Source organism: Sinohyriopsis cumingii, chromosome 14, assembly GCF_028554795.1.
Source record: "Sinohyriopsis cumingii isolate HCF-2022 chromosome 14, ASM2855479v2, whole genome shotgun sequence".
Taxonomy (NCBI): Eukaryota; Metazoa; Mollusca; class Bivalvia; order Unionida; family Unionidae; genus Sinohyriopsis; species Sinohyriopsis cumingii.
The window spans coordinates 122830314-122849171 of record NC_142974.1 but is presented as its reverse complement, the minus strand read 5'-3'; positions in this window follow the sequence as shown (position 1 = coordinate 122849171).

The following is an 18858-nucleotide window of genomic DNA, read 5'->3' as shown; positions in this document are numbered from 1 at the left end:
TTTATGCCCTGTGACAATGGCCAACATTTTGTAGGTCACGATCACTTTGGCATAAACTTATTTTATGCATGGCAGTTGGAAACTACGAAAATCTTCTTAGAGGCGAGCTGTATAATCGGCAGTTACATTGTTATTCTGAAAGAGTTCTGATAACTAAATAAATAAGTAAATAAATAAAAACACCATCTTTTATCATTAAAAGTTGCCAAGTGTTGTTTATACATTGTACGTGGCGTAATTCGTAAGTTTACTCGGCATATTTTCAACTCGGTAACGCCTGGTAACGGTCATACTTTTACCTAAATATGTGGGTCCTTTGAGAGCATCGTAAATGTATGGAGGAAAAGAAATAATTGTATTTTATGCTCATCTCAAAAGATTTGTTTGTATTTCTGCGAAATAGTCATGCCTAACCAGATAATAGCACAGACCCCCCCCCCCCCATTGTAACTACAAAGCCTCGAGCAAGTGCGAAGTTACCAGTTAATTTTATTGTTTGTTTCTATTTTTCAAGTTGTCTTCGTGTGTGCGCGCGTAAATTGAAAGCTTGTTATTACCAGTCAATATCGTCAATCATATTTGCTCCATTATTCCATGCAGATCAGAAAGGAACTAATTTTGTGTTGAATTTGTGCCCCCCCCCCCCCCCATCCCACCCCGCCCCGGCACGGTACAATAAACAAACACTTGATTGAAAATAAAATAAAAGAAACTAACCTTGCATTGTTATAATGTATTCCTTCTTTTTTCATCATGCGAAATTTACAGAACAAAATATATCAACGAACTCCGTAAATGTAGCGGATGCCGGCATGCGTATGCATCCTTACTGTGTGTGTATCGCTAATGTCAGATAAAAAAAATATCGCAAAAGAGACGAAAATATCACCAGATTGCTTGAAGGCGCCTGCCATTCACGCATGATAAGTTTCAAGGTGCAAACGGACCAAGATTATATTGCATCCAGGTTAACTATACGACGATATCTCGCAAATAAAAAAAAAAAATCATTATTTTAAAGAACATACAATGTGAGTGCAAATGATAATCTTTCGCAGGTATGAGTTACGAAAGTATCGGGGGGGGGGGGGGGGGGCACCAGACAGATGACCCCCACCACATAAAAAATAAAGTGTTTTCATGTACTCTTGTATACCCCAAGATGTGTGTGCTTATTTAAAGTTTAAAAAAGGAATTTTGATCAAACTTTTAGTTTATAATTAGTCCTAGTGTTTTCTAAAGGGTAGTAGTCTGAAACATGGGTCTTATTCCCATTTTCAGATTTCATATCCTTGATTTTTAGTGATCTTTGTCAAGAATTTTCTATGTTCCGTGTATGCTATGTGTATCAATGCTATGGTGTGTGTATGCTATATAGTCTGTGCATAGGGACAGCAATACTATGTCAAATTTGTCTCTGTTGTCTTAATATATATTTTTCTATGGACTTTTCAAATTTATTTGTTTGTCCTGGTATAAATTTAGTTGCTTTTGAATTAATTTGCAATTTAGAATTCCGGCGAGATGAACGGTATACTACCATTTGAAATTAAAATAAAACCTTTTGTTTTATGTGATTGACTATGGTGTGGTGTTTCTCACATTAAAGTCTATTTTCAAAATGAGGTAGGCTGTATTCGAGTCAGGGTCCGCACTTTCTTTCTTTATTTATTTGTGTTTCTCCCGATTCGAGTTAGGCCTCCTCTCTAGTATTTAATTTATAATGTAAAAGAAGTAAATATCCAACCCAAAACCCCTTAGGAAGCTTTATACATTTACTGGTTTGGTTTTAGCATGAAAAACATAAGTGACATCTACAAAAATAATAAACTGGTAAAAAGACTAGAAACAACAAGGACCTTTAGAAGTATAAAGGAACTTTTATGTAAATATAGGGAAAATGAGGAACTTTGGGGAATTGAAACTAAGGAAACATATAATTGGATAAGGGAAAATTTAACCTCTAAAATTAAAAATAAAGTAGAGGAGGAAATATCTCGGTTAATTGGGACAGACCTTAGAGGTACTGGACCAACATCGGCTCTCCAAAAATACAAAGCTTGATATTCAAATATCTACACGACATATGCATACATGTAAATTATCTCATGTGCAAATGTGCGAACTTCACAAAATATCATGCGATGGCACAGTGCGAGTTTAGGAAACAAGACAGGATACAATTAATTATGGAGATATCCAAGAAATAAAAATACAGAAGAAACCAAGTTTTATATCAAGACGGCAACTTTAACAAAACTTTAATAGGAAAAATAACAGATAACATAACTAAAACCATGATGGCGTGTGACCAAGTCATAAACATAAAAAAAATGAATAGGCAAATTTTTTTGTAATCCTTTCAAATTAATTAGAAAAAAGAACTTCTAGGAAGATTTGTGAATGGGAGGGACGTGGCTGCAAAGGGTGAAAAGAAGGGGAGGGAGATGGGGCAATGGATAATCTCCCCTTAAAGGGGACCATCACAAAGTGAACCCTTGCCCTCATACCCCCACCCCGGATTGGAATCTGCTGTAGCCGCCACCCTTTTAGATTCTTATAAATTTTCCTAAACAGCTTCAGTTTCTTTTTATTATCCATTACAATTAAAATTAAATAATTAAATAGACTTTAATTATATTACGTAAACTATCACAAATCCTAATTATCGGGACAGAGAAACTATATGGGAAAAGAACGAGATAATGACGTCATGGGGCTATGAAAGAGTCGGGAAAAACACCTCATATAGGAAACTTTACATACATACACGAAAACAAAGGATCTAATAAGTCTCTCTTCTAATTCTATTTGCTCAAAATGTGCAGCTCTCGCACTGCACGGTAAATCCCCACTGTGTGTGTGTATGTGTGTGTGTGTGTGTGTGTGTGTGTGTGTGTGGGAAGAACAACCATTTTTAGAGATTTTGGCAGAAATCCAATAAATAATTTGAGACGGCCTAACTCTAGGTGGGAGAAATACAAGCAAATAAAAAAGTGTATGGACTCCAACTCGAGTACAGCGGATTTCAATTTACAAATCCAATATGTGAATAATGACACAATATATTTGCACACAGAACACATTAAGTTTTTTTTTTTCTTAATTAAATTATAATACACCGTTACTTAGACAAAATTCAAAAATATATTAAATAAATAAAAATAAACCTTTTCTTGATCCGATTATAAGGTCCTAAGATTACTGGGGAGATTTGGGAAAAAATAAAGGCTATCCCAACATGGAAGCAAAATATAGCATACACAAACTATAGCATATATATATATAGCACACACGGGATATAGGCGACCTCTAGCCAAGGTCAACCAAGAGTATAGGGAAGGGATTTCAAGTCAGGTGATGGAAAGATGGAAACCTATTCGGAAAAACAACCCTATAGACAAAACTAGGTTTTAAAAGAAATACCCCGTTAAAAAGGAGAATTAAATTTTTTTGACCTAAATTCTTTTGCATAATATAAAACATACAACACATGGGGGGGGGGGATAAATACACATAAAACACTATAATTTTTTGGAAAAGTGGGTGGGGGGTCTGTCTGGTGCCGGCCCCCCCCCCCACCAGTACTTCGTCTTGTGGGGATAAATGTACGTCATTTCCTGCTGGCGTCCTCTAAAGGTGGAAAATCGTATCTAAGTAACAGTGATGTATACTTTTATTTCGAGAAATTAAATTATTTTTTCTGTACACTTTATAGGTTTTTTTTGGTTCTTTTTGTTCAAGTATAACTACTTTTAATCATGTTATGCAAATCTGATGTATAAAGAAAAATGTTGGTGCATGGCCGGTAACTTTTATACGTCATGGCAACGGAAAATAAATTCCGCGCATGCGCATTTTGTGTGGGAGCACCAAAAAAAAAACCCACACAAAAACAAGCAATTTACTAAAACAAGCCATTACGTGAGAACTTGGCCTGAAAAGAGCAAATATAGGTACTATAAAATATTGCTAGTCTCGGATTTGACAAGCCTTAGTTTTTTATGCTGATGAAACATTTTTCAGTAGAATTTTTTTTCCTACAGTTTAAATGCCTAATTTTACTGTTTATAATCATACATGTTCAAATGTACTGGTCACATATAACAATATCGTCGAAATATTAACTGATACCATGCTGGATTTATATAGAATGTCTAAATAATCATAAAACTAAAGGTGTAATTGATTATAACCAATATATATTTTTTGCAATAACAAGATAATGAGATCCGAACATTGACCAAACAGTACTTAGAGAAATTCAATATCGATTAGTTCATCCTCAACCTCCAACTGATATACTTTATTGCAAGGGGTAAATGGTACCGTATTGAAAGATGTGTTAGGATAAAAGATACCGTTGTTAAAGAATATCCTGACCGACTGAGATCTTAACATCGTACATCATAGCTGCAAACAGTGCAAGCCAATATACACATTTGCATTATGCTCACGCAAGAAATATTGTATCAACCAAATGGGTTTCTTGACCGAGCGATGTCAAGCCCTTGCGCGAATCCCGCTACGAGTCATAGGTTTCCCCGATTCAAAGGAATCCTGTACAACTACTTCTGCAAACTGGAAAGTCCAACGCGTCCAATCTATCAGTAATGTTACTCTAATTAATACATGACCACAAATCCCAACTTCCCAATTGTATGTCAATGTCACAACTGCAAAGCTTCTCTTCGTTAACTTTCCGTAACTTACCGCCAGTATTTCACGCCGTGAAACTATACAACTCAACAACCTAATACAGGGAACCGTTTTTACTACACCACCTTAGGCCTTTTAAATCATGATTTTTAGCTTCATTTCGCCTGTAACTTTGTAACATATTTACCACCACAGCAACAATAAATGGCGCCCGCCGACGGCGGAACAGTCCTTTTCTGTTGATTCCATTGTATAATTTACCAATCTCCAGTCATAAATACTGCACCTGGAGTCACACGATCAATTCACGCAATTAGATTTGAATAGGGACTACTGAGTGACAGGGATACTCATGCGGCTCTTACCTGAATTCACCAAAAGTAAACCATGTCATCTTGAAACTCACTTACACTTCACTCCGTAACGTTTGCCCCTAGTAATTGGCTAATTATTTTGGTCTAAAGACTATAATCCCAGCACCGACTTCCCATATTCAAGCAAGTATATAAGGAATCCTTAAAATGGAGAGCGGTAAACAAATGCGCATACTCCAAAATATATTACAATATTATACATACCTTGGAATTTTATTAACTATTTTTGTTTACATATTTTCATTGTACTCGTGGATGGGTAATGTGATTTTGCGTTCTGCCTTGCTTATAAAATGTATTGTCTTTGGTCAACAAAAGTTGATTTAGAGAGGATAAGAAAAGATGTTTTGTTAAACGATGATGGAATTAAATAAACACTGGGGACAATATCGTACGTTGCACATAAATCGCAGAGATTAATTGAGATTTTGCTTAACGGTCAATCAGTCCGCACTCGAAGTAGGGAAATAAGCGAATAGTGCAAAAGCCGACCATTGTCTGATAATCGACGTACATCTGCCACAGCCATATATTGTAAAAATCCCATTACTACAGGTAAAAAAGAATTAACTACAACTGCTTCTTTGGGGCGTCATGTGTGACCAGTGTATATTAATACTGTGTTAGAAAAATATTGCGACAAACCAAAGTAAAGAAAACAGTCACTTTTATCAATCAGTCCATATCGTTTTACAAATTATACTGAATAACTGACTTCAGCAGAACTCAGAAGAATGTATTCCTGTAAGCACATCACGATTGCGGTGTTTGTACATTTATATAAAGTGGGATCATTTTACAAGCAAAGTATACATTTAAAAATTAACACTACAAATGAGACAACGCTTAAGTACATACGGATTATAATCGTGAGATGGCAAAGAATGGTTCATATGTTGAGAGGTAACCAATACACCAACAAAATAAGAGTTTGTAAGAACATCTTATTTCCTTCTTAGATATACTTAGCCATAATGCAAATTGTTTCCTAATATGAAACATGTAAACATATTCCGACCATGCTGGAAACAAAAATAGTAAATTTAATTTAGTTCAGCGTAAACTGTAAGTTAGTTCTTTCCTTTTGGCATGGTGTCTGAATAAAAAAGTATATTTCTCAAATTTGCTAACCACTACACTGTCATTATGTAATTAGATACCTAATTGATGTACCATGGTTGTATACATATATCTATAAATATATATAGTTTTGTGGACATGTACGGTTGAATAATACCATCCCGTGTTTGTGTAGGGAAATGCGTACATCACAATCGCACTCGTAAATTTGAATCAATACCATCTCATGAATGGTTAGGGGCCGTCCATTTAGTATGTACGCATAGAGGGGTGGGGGGGGGGGTAACCCAAATGCATAGGCTTGAGCATGGAGGTATACTGATAATATATGTACGCATTTAAGGGGGGGGGGGCGCTGAAACCTCGAAAATAAGTTGTATAATACGTAACCTGTTCGACTTGGTTCAGTAGGCTTTTGCATTTTAGCGGACATAAGACAAACTTGTCCCACCCAGTCACACTATCCTGACACCAGGCCGACTAATCCGAACACTAACCTCTTAATGATCGGCACCAAAAGAGGCAGCTGCTAGTACCATTTTTATGTCTTTAGTATGATTCGGCCGGGGTTTGAATACGCGACCCCTCGCATCCGAGGCGGACGCTATATAGACACATTGCACCATCGGAGAAGTCGCTTAGTAAAGAATGTACGATACTGGTTCCTGTTTTTCATGACAACTCGACCTGGAGACCTACCTGATGGAAAATGAAGGCGCATTATAAGGTTATAATATACGAGTCCATAAATACATAAATATTTTTAAATTATAATTTTCGAGCAATTAGTGTCTCTTAGCATTTAACAAAGTCTGCTTGCAGTAGCGTACTAAGGGGAGGGGGGTTACAACATACTTCGATGCTAATACTACTGATTTCAAGCATAAAATTAAAGCTAAACAACAGCATATAACATGTTTACATATATTATTAAGTACGTCTTCATTTGTCTTTCCGTGCGCCAAATACCTTCCAACACAAAGATTTTCCATATAGGTAAATTAGTTGTACCAATCTTAAACAACCATATATTTCGACATATATAATATCAATGTATAGGTTCCTCATCAGTTTAAATCGATCTGTGCCAAAAAAAGTCGAGAAAATTAATAATAAAAAAGTTGGTATTTATGACTCATTATTGCTTGCGACTTTACCGATCTTCATATCCTTGATATGTGCATCTACCCTTCCCGTTTTGCGATAGTAGCACATACTTGGATGCTAATACTATAGATTTGAAGCATATAATTTAAGATGTACAACATTAAATAATATGTGTATGTATCTTATTAAGTACGGTTTCATATGTCTGTTTGTGCACCCGATGCCTTCCTATCCGAACGGTTTCCATATAGGTGAATAATTTATACCAATAGTAAACAAACACAGCTTTTGACAAATTTCATATTAATATATAGGTTCTCATCTGCCTAAATCGATTTGTGCCAATAGACGTGTGTGAAAATACAAAATAAAAAAGTTCCACTTTTTACGGAATATCGGGTGCGACTTTACCGATCTTCATATGCTTGCTACTTTAATACACCCTTCCCGTTTTGTGATTGTAGCACATACTTCGATGCTAATATTAGAGATCTGAAGTATAGAATTAAAACTATACAATATTATAAAATGTGTGTATATATCTTAATAAGCACGTCTTTATTTGTCTGTCCGTGCGCCTAGATCCGACCTATACGAAAGTTTTTCATATGGGCGAATAAGTCATAACAATCGCAAAAACAACGGTTTTGACACATTTGATATCAGATGACAAATTTGATTTTAATTGATATGTTTCTAATCATACTAAATCGATCTGTGCCAATAGACATGTGTGAAAATGCAAAATAGAAGGTTTTGTTCTTTTTACTGAATATCGGGTGCGACTTTACCGATCTGCATATCCTTGCTACGTGAATCTACCATTGCCGTTTTGCGATCGTACTACATATTTCGATGCTATTGCTATATATCTAAAGCATATAATTAAAGCCGTACAACTGTAAATAGTATGTGTATGTATCTTATTAAGTATATCTTCCTTTGTCTGTCATTTCGCCTAATGTCTTCCTATACGATCGTTTTCCATACAGGTGAATAACTCATAACAATAGTAAATAAACCCCGATTTTGACAAATTTGATATAAATTGATAGGTTTCGCATCAGTCTAAATCGATCTGTGATAGTAGAAATGTAAGAAAATGCAATATGAAAGTTTTGGTATATTTGACTCTGTATCGCTTGTGAATTTAACAATCTTCATAACCTTGATACGTGCATCTTCCATTGCCGTTTGTCTCGGTATCACACACTTCAATGTTTATAGTATAAATCTGAAGCATACAAGGAGAGCTATACAACAGTATATAATATGTGTATGAATCTTATTAAATACATCTTGATGTGTCTGTATGTCCGCCCAATGTCTTCCACAGCGAGCGTTTTCCATATTGTGTATTGTTCCACTTCCTATTTTTACACTACCTAATTTTGACCTAGTTTAATAAACACCCATTTCTACAGAGGACACATCTGTCGCAGCCTCGACATTTTTTTACACTTATCAGCATTGAGTCACTCGGACAAAAAGATTTGTCAAAAGTCATATCATTATTATTAATGAAGTGAAACAAGGACACATACGATGAAAAAAATAATACATTTCTCCAATTCACTTTTTTCCAACCAGGAAGTCCTCTTAAAATCTTTACCAACTATTCTGACAAGGCAAATACAATTCGTTCCATACCAATCATCCAGTCTGCTACTCAACATGTGTTAGCTATGTGACTCACAGCTGATAACTGCATCTCCATCACCTTTTTAGAATTGTGTTTTGTGTTTTACGTGAATATGTCATTACTGATTTTCTGAGGTGGTTCTTGGGTATTTTACTTTGGAGTAATGAACATGAAACACACGTTTATGGTATATTTCATAAATAAATCAGCATCCTCTACATTACTGCTAATTTAAATAAAATTACGTGTATTACTATTAGGATGTTTCTCTCAAAAATAGGCAATTTTACTTTAATAGTAAATTTTCAAACGTCCATTAAACTAATCTTGATATTTAACTTATTTTGACAAATTAATTCTTTCTAAATGTCTTCTGTCTCCTATTATTTGCACTATTAGAGAAATAAGTTATGAAGTATGCAAAACAGTTTTGTACCTTAAACAGTACATGTACATTAAAGAATTGGGGTTCTGCATATTCACAATGCCATTTAATTATTGCAAGGATGTTGTACACTAAATCCAGTATTCTTTTATTATAAGTAAACAATTGTATTATTATACCATCATGATTTTCCCCCAATTTTATTCTTTCAGCTTTTCCAACAAAATATCTGTTCCAAAACAAATTTTTTGATAAATATAGGAACAAATTCTGAGTAAACACCATTTTTCTTTTGTTGTCGTTGTTAATGGTAGACTGAGAGAAGAAAATGCAGCAGCATATAATATGAACTTAAGTGAAGTTATGAACTTACTAAGCCTGGATTTAAATAAATGGTATCACTTGTATTTCTAATGACAGCCACAATCCTCTTAGTTTGGGCTCAAGACCAGCAATAGTGAATAGAGGTATTTCGAAAGACATATAACAGCTCACTCATTATAATGTTACTAATTAGCATTATTGAAAACTTCTTAGATATCAAAATAAATAGTATATATGTATGGTGCTTGTTGGCGACATTGGCAGATTATTCACTCCACATCCTGGTTCCCGGGCAGTTTTGATCTCTCACAATAATAATCACGGGCATAGTGGCTCGTTACAAAGAAAATCAACAGATTTGGGTTCTAACCTGTAACACTATTAACATATTATATTGTTACAGGTTAGAACCCCATCCCTTGATTTTCTTTGTAACGACCCCCTGTCATCATGGGCAGTAAATTTGAAACATACTACTTCCGGGTCAATCTATTTTTAAGGTGCAATATATACTAGTACATAATGGGAGGTAACTCAAGTTGTGCTATTCAATTCAATTCATTAATGAAAAAATGGAAATAAATAGGTAAAAAGGCAATTATTTATTTTGCAGATGAATATTTATCGAATATTTAACATTCAGCAGCATAAATATGCATTTATTTTATTGATATTTGTGGCAAGAGTGCAGAAAAGGACGACGTGCTTCGTGGGCAGATGGAAATCTGCCCACGAACTTTTATCTGCCCACGAAACCGTCTGAGGACGACAAAACTGCCCACGACCCACCTTAAATAATAGCATATATATATATATATATATATATATATATATATATATATATATATATATATATATATATATATATATATATATATATATATATATATATATGATCCTACATGATGGGAAGTGATTCACCATCAGAAGCATACAATCTTAAGATAGCAGACTTCCATATAATTGTTTTTCACATTCTGGAAGTATTATAAATATTTTCTTATCCGTGACAAAAGTCAACATGTTTAGGATCTAACGGTTCTTGATAAACAGGTGGTATTTCAGGCCATCCTAATACGCTTCGGATATATGAAGAATATATGTTTACAGCATAATCTAAGGAGTTCATTTGTGTCGCCGCTGATAATGTTGGTTCGTGAACAGTGATAGCAATTTTTGATTCCCTTAGATTTAATTATGCGCTGAAATTCATCATTGATCTGTTTAATCTGATTATTGCCTGTGGGAAGACTAACAACTTGCCAATCGGGAGTGTCATATGGTTTAGTGTTATACGAAAATACCAGTGAATTATTTGCTGGCAATCCACCAAATGTCTTTGACCAAATATTTGGACAGCTGTGATATATTCGTAATTGTGCTAGTGATGTTTCTTTCGTTGGACTTGCAGTTGGAAAAGTAACTATAAATTTAGGTTTGGATGAGCTTGCTATCATCGTGGTTTTTGAAAGAGTTGTATTAGCAACGATTTGATGTAATAGTTCTGGCGACGACGACATCATTTATAATCCCTGATTTTAAATCAAGATTTTAAATCCCGATTTTCTAAATCGTACATCAATTTTGATACAACCATTACCTCGTTGTAAATCTTAATTATTTCTGTAAACTCAGTATCTGATATTATTTCATCGCTAACGCCGGATGACATCAAGGACGATGCAGCTTTAATGTGTACTGATTAAATTATGTATTTGTGCACGTCCATATTTTTTGCGATGATATTACGCATACCGGCAATTGTTATTCCAGCTGAAACACAAATTGTTATAACTGCTGGTGATGTCATTGTTATTGTTGATAGCAATACGCTAGTTTCAGCGATAACAGCGGACGCCGAATGCACAATTATATCAACAACAGTTATACGTCTGCGATAGTTGTTTGCTTTAACTATATACTCGTCAATGATATTTTTCAGTTTGGTTTGCCACTCACATACTTGATTCTATCTGTAATCTTAAACGCCCATAGGGAAATTATAATCATTTGCTGTAAAGGGTATATTTTCATTAAACTGACTCTCACTATTTAACAGGCAGAGCCAATTGATTAGAATAAAGGTGTCATATACTGCAAGATGCAGCGAAAAGACGTTTCTCATTTCAACATCCACCAACTGATTTTTAAAAATTGTTCTCTCTTATTATCTTGATCTTTTTCACCATCACAGATATTATACTCTGACTGTAAATGTTCACGTTAGGCATATATTAGTAGTAAAATGTGCTTGAATGTACATGTCCCAATGGCTTGTATTTAACTTTGAGTACAAAACAGATTCAGAACCTTACTTGTTTTCTATCGTATATCTTACTTTGTATACATGTTTATGATGTCACTTATTCCTTTTTCAACAAAATTAATAAACTTTTGATTTGTACACAGGAAATTAGTTGTCTTGGAATGTCAGGAATAACCCCACAAACAGGAACCGCCACCATTGGCGTATTAGTAAATGTGAAGGGGCATATTTCTGGCGATCTATGAAGAACACACTAGTTTGAGACCAGAGAACAATTAATAAGATTTATGGGGAAAGGCGCGTATCAAATCGCCATACTGCCATGATCGGTAATGTCTTTTCGATGGGAGAATTTATTCTTAACTTAAGCATTTGTTTGTACAGTAGCCAGACGGACTATTAGGGATTCGGTAAACTTTGATTTCATGGTAAAACTGTCACAAATTGAGAATTTCCATTAACCCGTAGTCGCAACGTAGAAGTTCAAAATTGAGCACAGATTTGGCGCCTCTGGAAAAAGGCGGCAAATATACTTAATCCTGATTGGCTACGTTAAATAAGGGGCCTGTTTCCCCACACTAAATTTCCTAGTTTTAATACCACCACATCGAAAATTTTCACCATCCTAGCTTTTCTGCAAGAGAAAAGCAAGTGTAAAGAAGACGCAGAGAGAAATTTGGGAGACATTTTCTCGTAGAACTATTGTCCAAGAGGACTGTTGTTGAAGGAAAAACCGAGAAAAAATTTGGCGGTAGAAGCGAGGAACGTTGAAAGCAAAGGTAGTTGTGACAATTCCATGTAATTTGTTGATACCATATAAAATACTTTGCTGAATTTATTTACTTATATGTGCATTAATTTAATTTCTACATTCGTATATCAGTTTGCTTTATGAAGTATAATTGTGTTGAGTTTATGCATAGGAAGTCGTACATGAATCCTCTTTAGATAGGTTTGACGAATTGTTTGAATTTGTCGTCTAGTTTGCATTACAGTTAGGTTCTAAGAAGAAGAAAGATAAGAAAAAAGAAGCATTTCTTTGTCCTTTTCTCTATCCCACTGTTGCTCTAGTTCCAGGAACAACATTTATGCCTTTGCATTGCGTAAAGAATGAAGCTAAATAATGCGCAAGTATCATTTTTGATCGGAAACACATCATGTCTATTGACTCTAGTTGTCATGGAAATCATACTTTGTTATTGACGAATTGGGCAGGTTAAGCAATTTATCTTGTTATAAGCTTATATCAGGCGCTGTCGTTTACCCTTATGAATTTACGTGCGCTGCTGTACTGTCTTCGGACAAGCAAAAACAAAAGTGGAGTGTACAAAAAAGATTATTATAGTTTGTACAATAAAATAGTAAAAGGGCTCTTTATTACCGCTATACAGGCCTACCCAGGTTTCTCTATCCAGTGGTATATACTGCGGTACTTTGATCGATACCGTTACTTCATTAGTTTCCATCAACGTGTAATGAACGGAAATTACCGAGTAATCTTGTTGCGAATTTAATATTAAAAATATGTTTGCATTTTGAATGGAAACTTAATCGCTAAAATTATGTTTTAACAACGTAAAAGTGTTTGTCATGAATGAATTTCGAATACCACAGAGATGATTATATTTATGAATATTTGCAAATATGGCAGTCGAAAGGAAATATATTTGGACAAAATCTAACATGTGGAAAAATGTCTCAATATAAAAAAATAAATTTACTAGCGTATGCTGTACACGAGTTTCTTTGCAAGCAGGCAAAGCGTCATAGCATTTTAAGGAGATCGGTTGTTTTTATTTGAATTTTAGGTAATGTCTCTAGTCCACTAACTATTTTCTCGTTTTATGAATCAGTGTGTTTCAAGTTTACTGACCTTTATGATAATTTTCTTGCCCTGATGTTAGCATCACATTCAAGGTTTTTCTTCCGCCAATGGTGGCATAGCTAATAATCCGCAAACTATGTCAACACTTCCCATTTTTATCATGACAACTTATACAACAATTAACATATATAGAAAATGCATCTACTATAAAGTGTGGCCATTTCATTTACGGATGGGGCTGCAATGTTTGTTTGCAGCCGAGATAATTAATTTCTCTTTATTTCAAGATACTTTATTTGTTTCAAATGATACGGTGAATATAAGATGACAGTAGGTTGCTGGAATCACAGCAAGACACTTTCCAGCCGTTTGAAAGCTTGACAATTAGACAAAAAGTACAAGTCCCTGCCCCAGGAAAAGAAATTGTTGGTTACTAATATAACAGCGATTTGTTCAGAAATACTGTGGATCAAACTTTCTCGTCGTACCCACCTGTAACAAATAGTGTCATTTTACTAAGATAACATATACAGTTTTTGCAACGTGGTATCTTTAGAAACTGACAGGCACATACGTATCTCTGTGTAGGTGTTCTTAAATGGGTGTGTTTTGGCATTCAGAGCTAAACTAGATTCATGTATTCTGATAACGAATTGTATGTGTCTCACTTTGAAAGATTGATGTGCAAGTTTAGAATCAAAACGTTCATTTCATAAATTATGAAGCTCAATGTAAAAGTACAGAGGGCAGTGAAACAAACATGTGATTCTAATTTTAAAAATATCAGGATTATATCCAACTTTTATCAATTGCTACTTCAATTTAACATTTATTTTTTGAATTTCAAGACAATATTAGATGTTAAACAACAAGTTTTGTATAGACAATTGATATAAAAATAACTCTGCTTTGTACATAGAATCAAATACATAATATCTCTTTTTAAATGTAACCTGAATCCTACGGTTATTCTTCATGAGATTTACGACATAGAGATTGTTTACTTTAATATAAAGACTGGCTGCATAAATTTGTTCATAAATGCTTTGTTAAGCTTTATCACCGCCAAAATGCGTAAATTCGTATATGGAAATTTAACCCTTTAGTAGGTATTCATTCATTGAATTTAGAACATCATCGTGTCAAAGGCGACAATTGGTGTTTGTAAAATAAATCATAGCGTCATCAAGCCCAATACTGAAGATTTTTTAAGTGGAAGCAAATCATACCATCATCACCGCCAAATGTGATAACGTATTTATCAAAAACGAACTGGGACCATTTCACTGCCAGTGACCATGCACGGTCTATGGACAATCAATTTAACCCTTATTACCGCCAAATGTCATGATCTGTTTATAAAAAGCAAAAAATCCCTTCATCACCGCCATAGAGGAGGATTTATTTATTGAAAGCATATCTGAGCAAGATCATTGTCAAACTTGAACATGAAGCAACGGTGACATAGGATGGTAGCAACGCTGATGATGGGGTTACTGGCTCGGTATTTCTTGGCCTGCCCTCGTTGTTCTGCCGCAGATATCATGTTAACCTCACAAGCTGCAGCACCTTTAGTGACGGAAAAGCGCGAAAAGACCCTGTCCTGAGCAGTCTGCTCCCAAAGTCCTTCAATGCCGTGTTCAGGGTGTCCTTATATCGTTTTCCCTGGCATGCTTTGATACGTGTACCTTGTTAAAGCTCGCCATCAAATACACTTTTGGGTAAAAAGCTTGAAATTTGTATTTAAAGTAATATATCTGTCAAGACGAGATTTGGAGGCATTTAAATTATATGTCATGTTAATGTAATGGCCATAAACACTCATACATCACACACGGGGTATACCAAATGAACCACTCTGGTTCTCGCATAGCACAAAATGCCAACAATTATCACTTGATTCATACTTATACGGTTCGCAGGGTTTCCAGGATGTGTAAGTAAGAGGTTATGAATTTCTATCTTACCCCATCCACCTCCAATATTTTTCTGGCCATCGCTTCAGATCCATCATTGTAAAAAACAGCATTTTCATTGCGAGATAAAATCCGGGGTTATCTCATAATGTAAATAAAATATATTTAAACATTATTTTAATAATATTAAAATATAAACTCTGCCGGATACGAAAATACGAAACAAACCTAACGCAAAAATACAGAGCTAAAGAGACATAAAGATACAGCTCAGTCCTTGTCCCAGTGATTAAAGTTTGATTAAAGTAAGAACAGTAGCAACTATATGCAATGGTAGTACAGCAACAAATACATACAATGGTAGTACAGCAACAAATATAGACAATGATAGTACATCAGCAAATATAGACAATTGTAGTACAACAGGTAGCGGTCTACAGTTTGGTATTTTGCATAGGGTTAGGATTTTAACGAAAAATAATTTCCCGGGATTTCCTCACTGGTTATTCTGGCTATTTGAAAAAGACCTTGCATATCTTAGGTATAATTCAAAGAACCTTTAATTCCATTTATTTTGGTATATGATTGATGTGTGTAATATGGGTTATAGAGTATACAGCGTGGCCTTACTCCAGATGTGCACCTTTCAAAAACATGCTAACTCCATTTGGTCATTTTCACTTCCTGAACTTCAGAGGTAAATTGTATAAAAAAGAGCCGATAACTTTATTTTGCATTTTATATATTTGGTAATTCATTCATTGCACATTAAGAAGCTGGTAATGTCTAGTCTGACAAAATTCATTTTCCCTATTTTAATAGCTGTTATGGATAGCGTACTCTAGACTAATTCAGGCTCATTTTTAGCACAAGGGAGCATTCATTTTAAATAGCAGTGCGTTTAGATCATGTATAATTTCCAAAAGTACAATATCCAAAGAAAGATCATCCACATTACATTAATGTAGCATAGAGGTATACCACCATTCTCACCATTGCGCATGTTTTAAATGCAAACAACTTCACTTTACATACGTCATTCTCTCAAAAGTACATTGTGAGCGCCTCCACAGCAAATATAGACAATGGTAGTACAGTAGCAAATATAGACAATTGTAGTACAGCAGCAAGTTTAGACAATGGTAGTACAGCAGCATACCACACTTAAAAAACTGAATATGTCAGTTAAATACACCTTGCGTCATTCTCTTATCTATACTGTTTGACCTTTTTGAAAACAGCTTTGGCAAACAATTAAACAACATTAAAATGCTGCCGTTTTAGCATATGGCTGACTATGTTACTTATGAGCTAAATATTAAATATTACTTATTTGGCTCATTATCTATAACTGACAAATATGAGAAATTGGCATCGTCAAGAAACATCCTTGTGAGAAGCATCCTTGTGAGACAGTCTTTAGTAAATTATCTTAATACTCAGGAAATCATTTCCTCTTTACTCTAGGTTTTCTGCTCCATATGCTAACTTTAACCGCAGCCTTGCAGTACAAAATCTATTAGAAACCGCCATTTATATACCTGTTTTTAATGGAGAGCAAATACATTACGAGTTTTGTTTACCTGGATAATTGAAGCAGAGAATTGTATAAACACATGAGCAAGGCAATGTAAACGCTTCTGGTAATTCTTTAGAGTTAAATTTCGGTCAGTGGGCTATTTTTATCATATCAGAAATAACTACCGTTTCTCAGATACAATAGATGCATGGAAACAGTTTCTTGAAATAGCGTATGCATCAGGCACACTATGTAAAATGGAAACTGGTATGTATTAGCGACACAATTAGGAAATCACATTTATTTTTTAAATATTTTCTATCCGATAGGGACGAACACATTAGTTATGATGAGACGTGCGACCCGAACAAAACACTATTTTTGCCGCCTCCACTGTTTATGTAATAGTTTAGGTTAGGTGAATTTGTGGAGGTTAAGACGGGGCGAAGTTGGTGTATGTTGACCCGCCCTTCTTAGCTACTAAAATTTAACTTGATGTAAATCTACTGACGTAAAATATAACTTATCGAAGGAATGGACTAAGCACATAAAGGTAATGCCACAATCGTTCTCCGCAGATAATCACTTAATTTCAGAGGATATTTCGCGAATGAAGATATGGATAAAGATATGGTTTATATGATTTATTTCGTGAACTATGGAGAAAGATGAGACCAATATCCTGCACCTAATTCACCTAGATAATTTCTGGCCATCATAGATATTTAAGTTATGGTGGGAGACATGCTATTTTCTTTAACTATGATAACTAGAGTCGCTAAGTATAGAAAGAATTGTATTATCTAACCTCATGCTTAGTAGTAGATGTACAATACAGATTTTGCCACAAATTGCATCATGTTTTACTGTCACCGGTTAGGTTTGTGGGTTTAATTCAATTTATCAGCAGACTATAGTCTTTACATGGCGCCGATGTGTTTGGTGGAGGAAGAACCCATGATACATCCGGACGGTACAAGAACCCATGATACAACCGGACAGTACAACTGACAGGACGTTACTGGCAGTTCTTCACGCAAACCTACGCTTGTCGAGCTGAAACACGAACCCAGGCAGACCTTGGTTAGATATTAGTGATCTGTAAAGGCTAACGCCTTTAACCACTAGGCCAACTGGTGCCCCCTACTAAATCACAAGAGCAGTAACGTTTGTGATATAAACTATAACGGTCACATAGAGGACACTAAGACCATCGCTCATTTTATGAGGGTGGGGGCCGAAAATAATGATGCGGTCATAGCTGAAACTGTTTCGCGGTGTGTCTAAGGAGTACCATCTTAGACTATGGACGCGACCTTAGTGAAGTGGGTAGTTAATTAGGAAGCTAGTGACCACCATCACCAGGCCCAGTTAGAGACACGGTGTTTATATGACATACCATCCGTAGCCATGGTCCGATAAGGAACACACACGTGCACGAGGCTACCATGGAGGCTTACAACACCAAGTGGACGAAAATGCTGCAGCACCTATTGCGCGGTATATGACCAACTATAGAGCAAAGAATAATGATACTGACATGCTGAGAGCACGAAGCAGGCATTATTGCCAGTTGCCGCATATGCAGCGAAGCTTCCAAGCATAGAACTAAGGTCCATGTGAAAACTTAGGACGGTCCTTAGCGATATACACAGCAAAGTTTATCCTAGACCTATGTCACGCAAAGCAACACACTTCACTATTAAATGTAATGCTGCATCAAAGACATTTTCCTTAGCAATGACATAATAAACTTAGAGA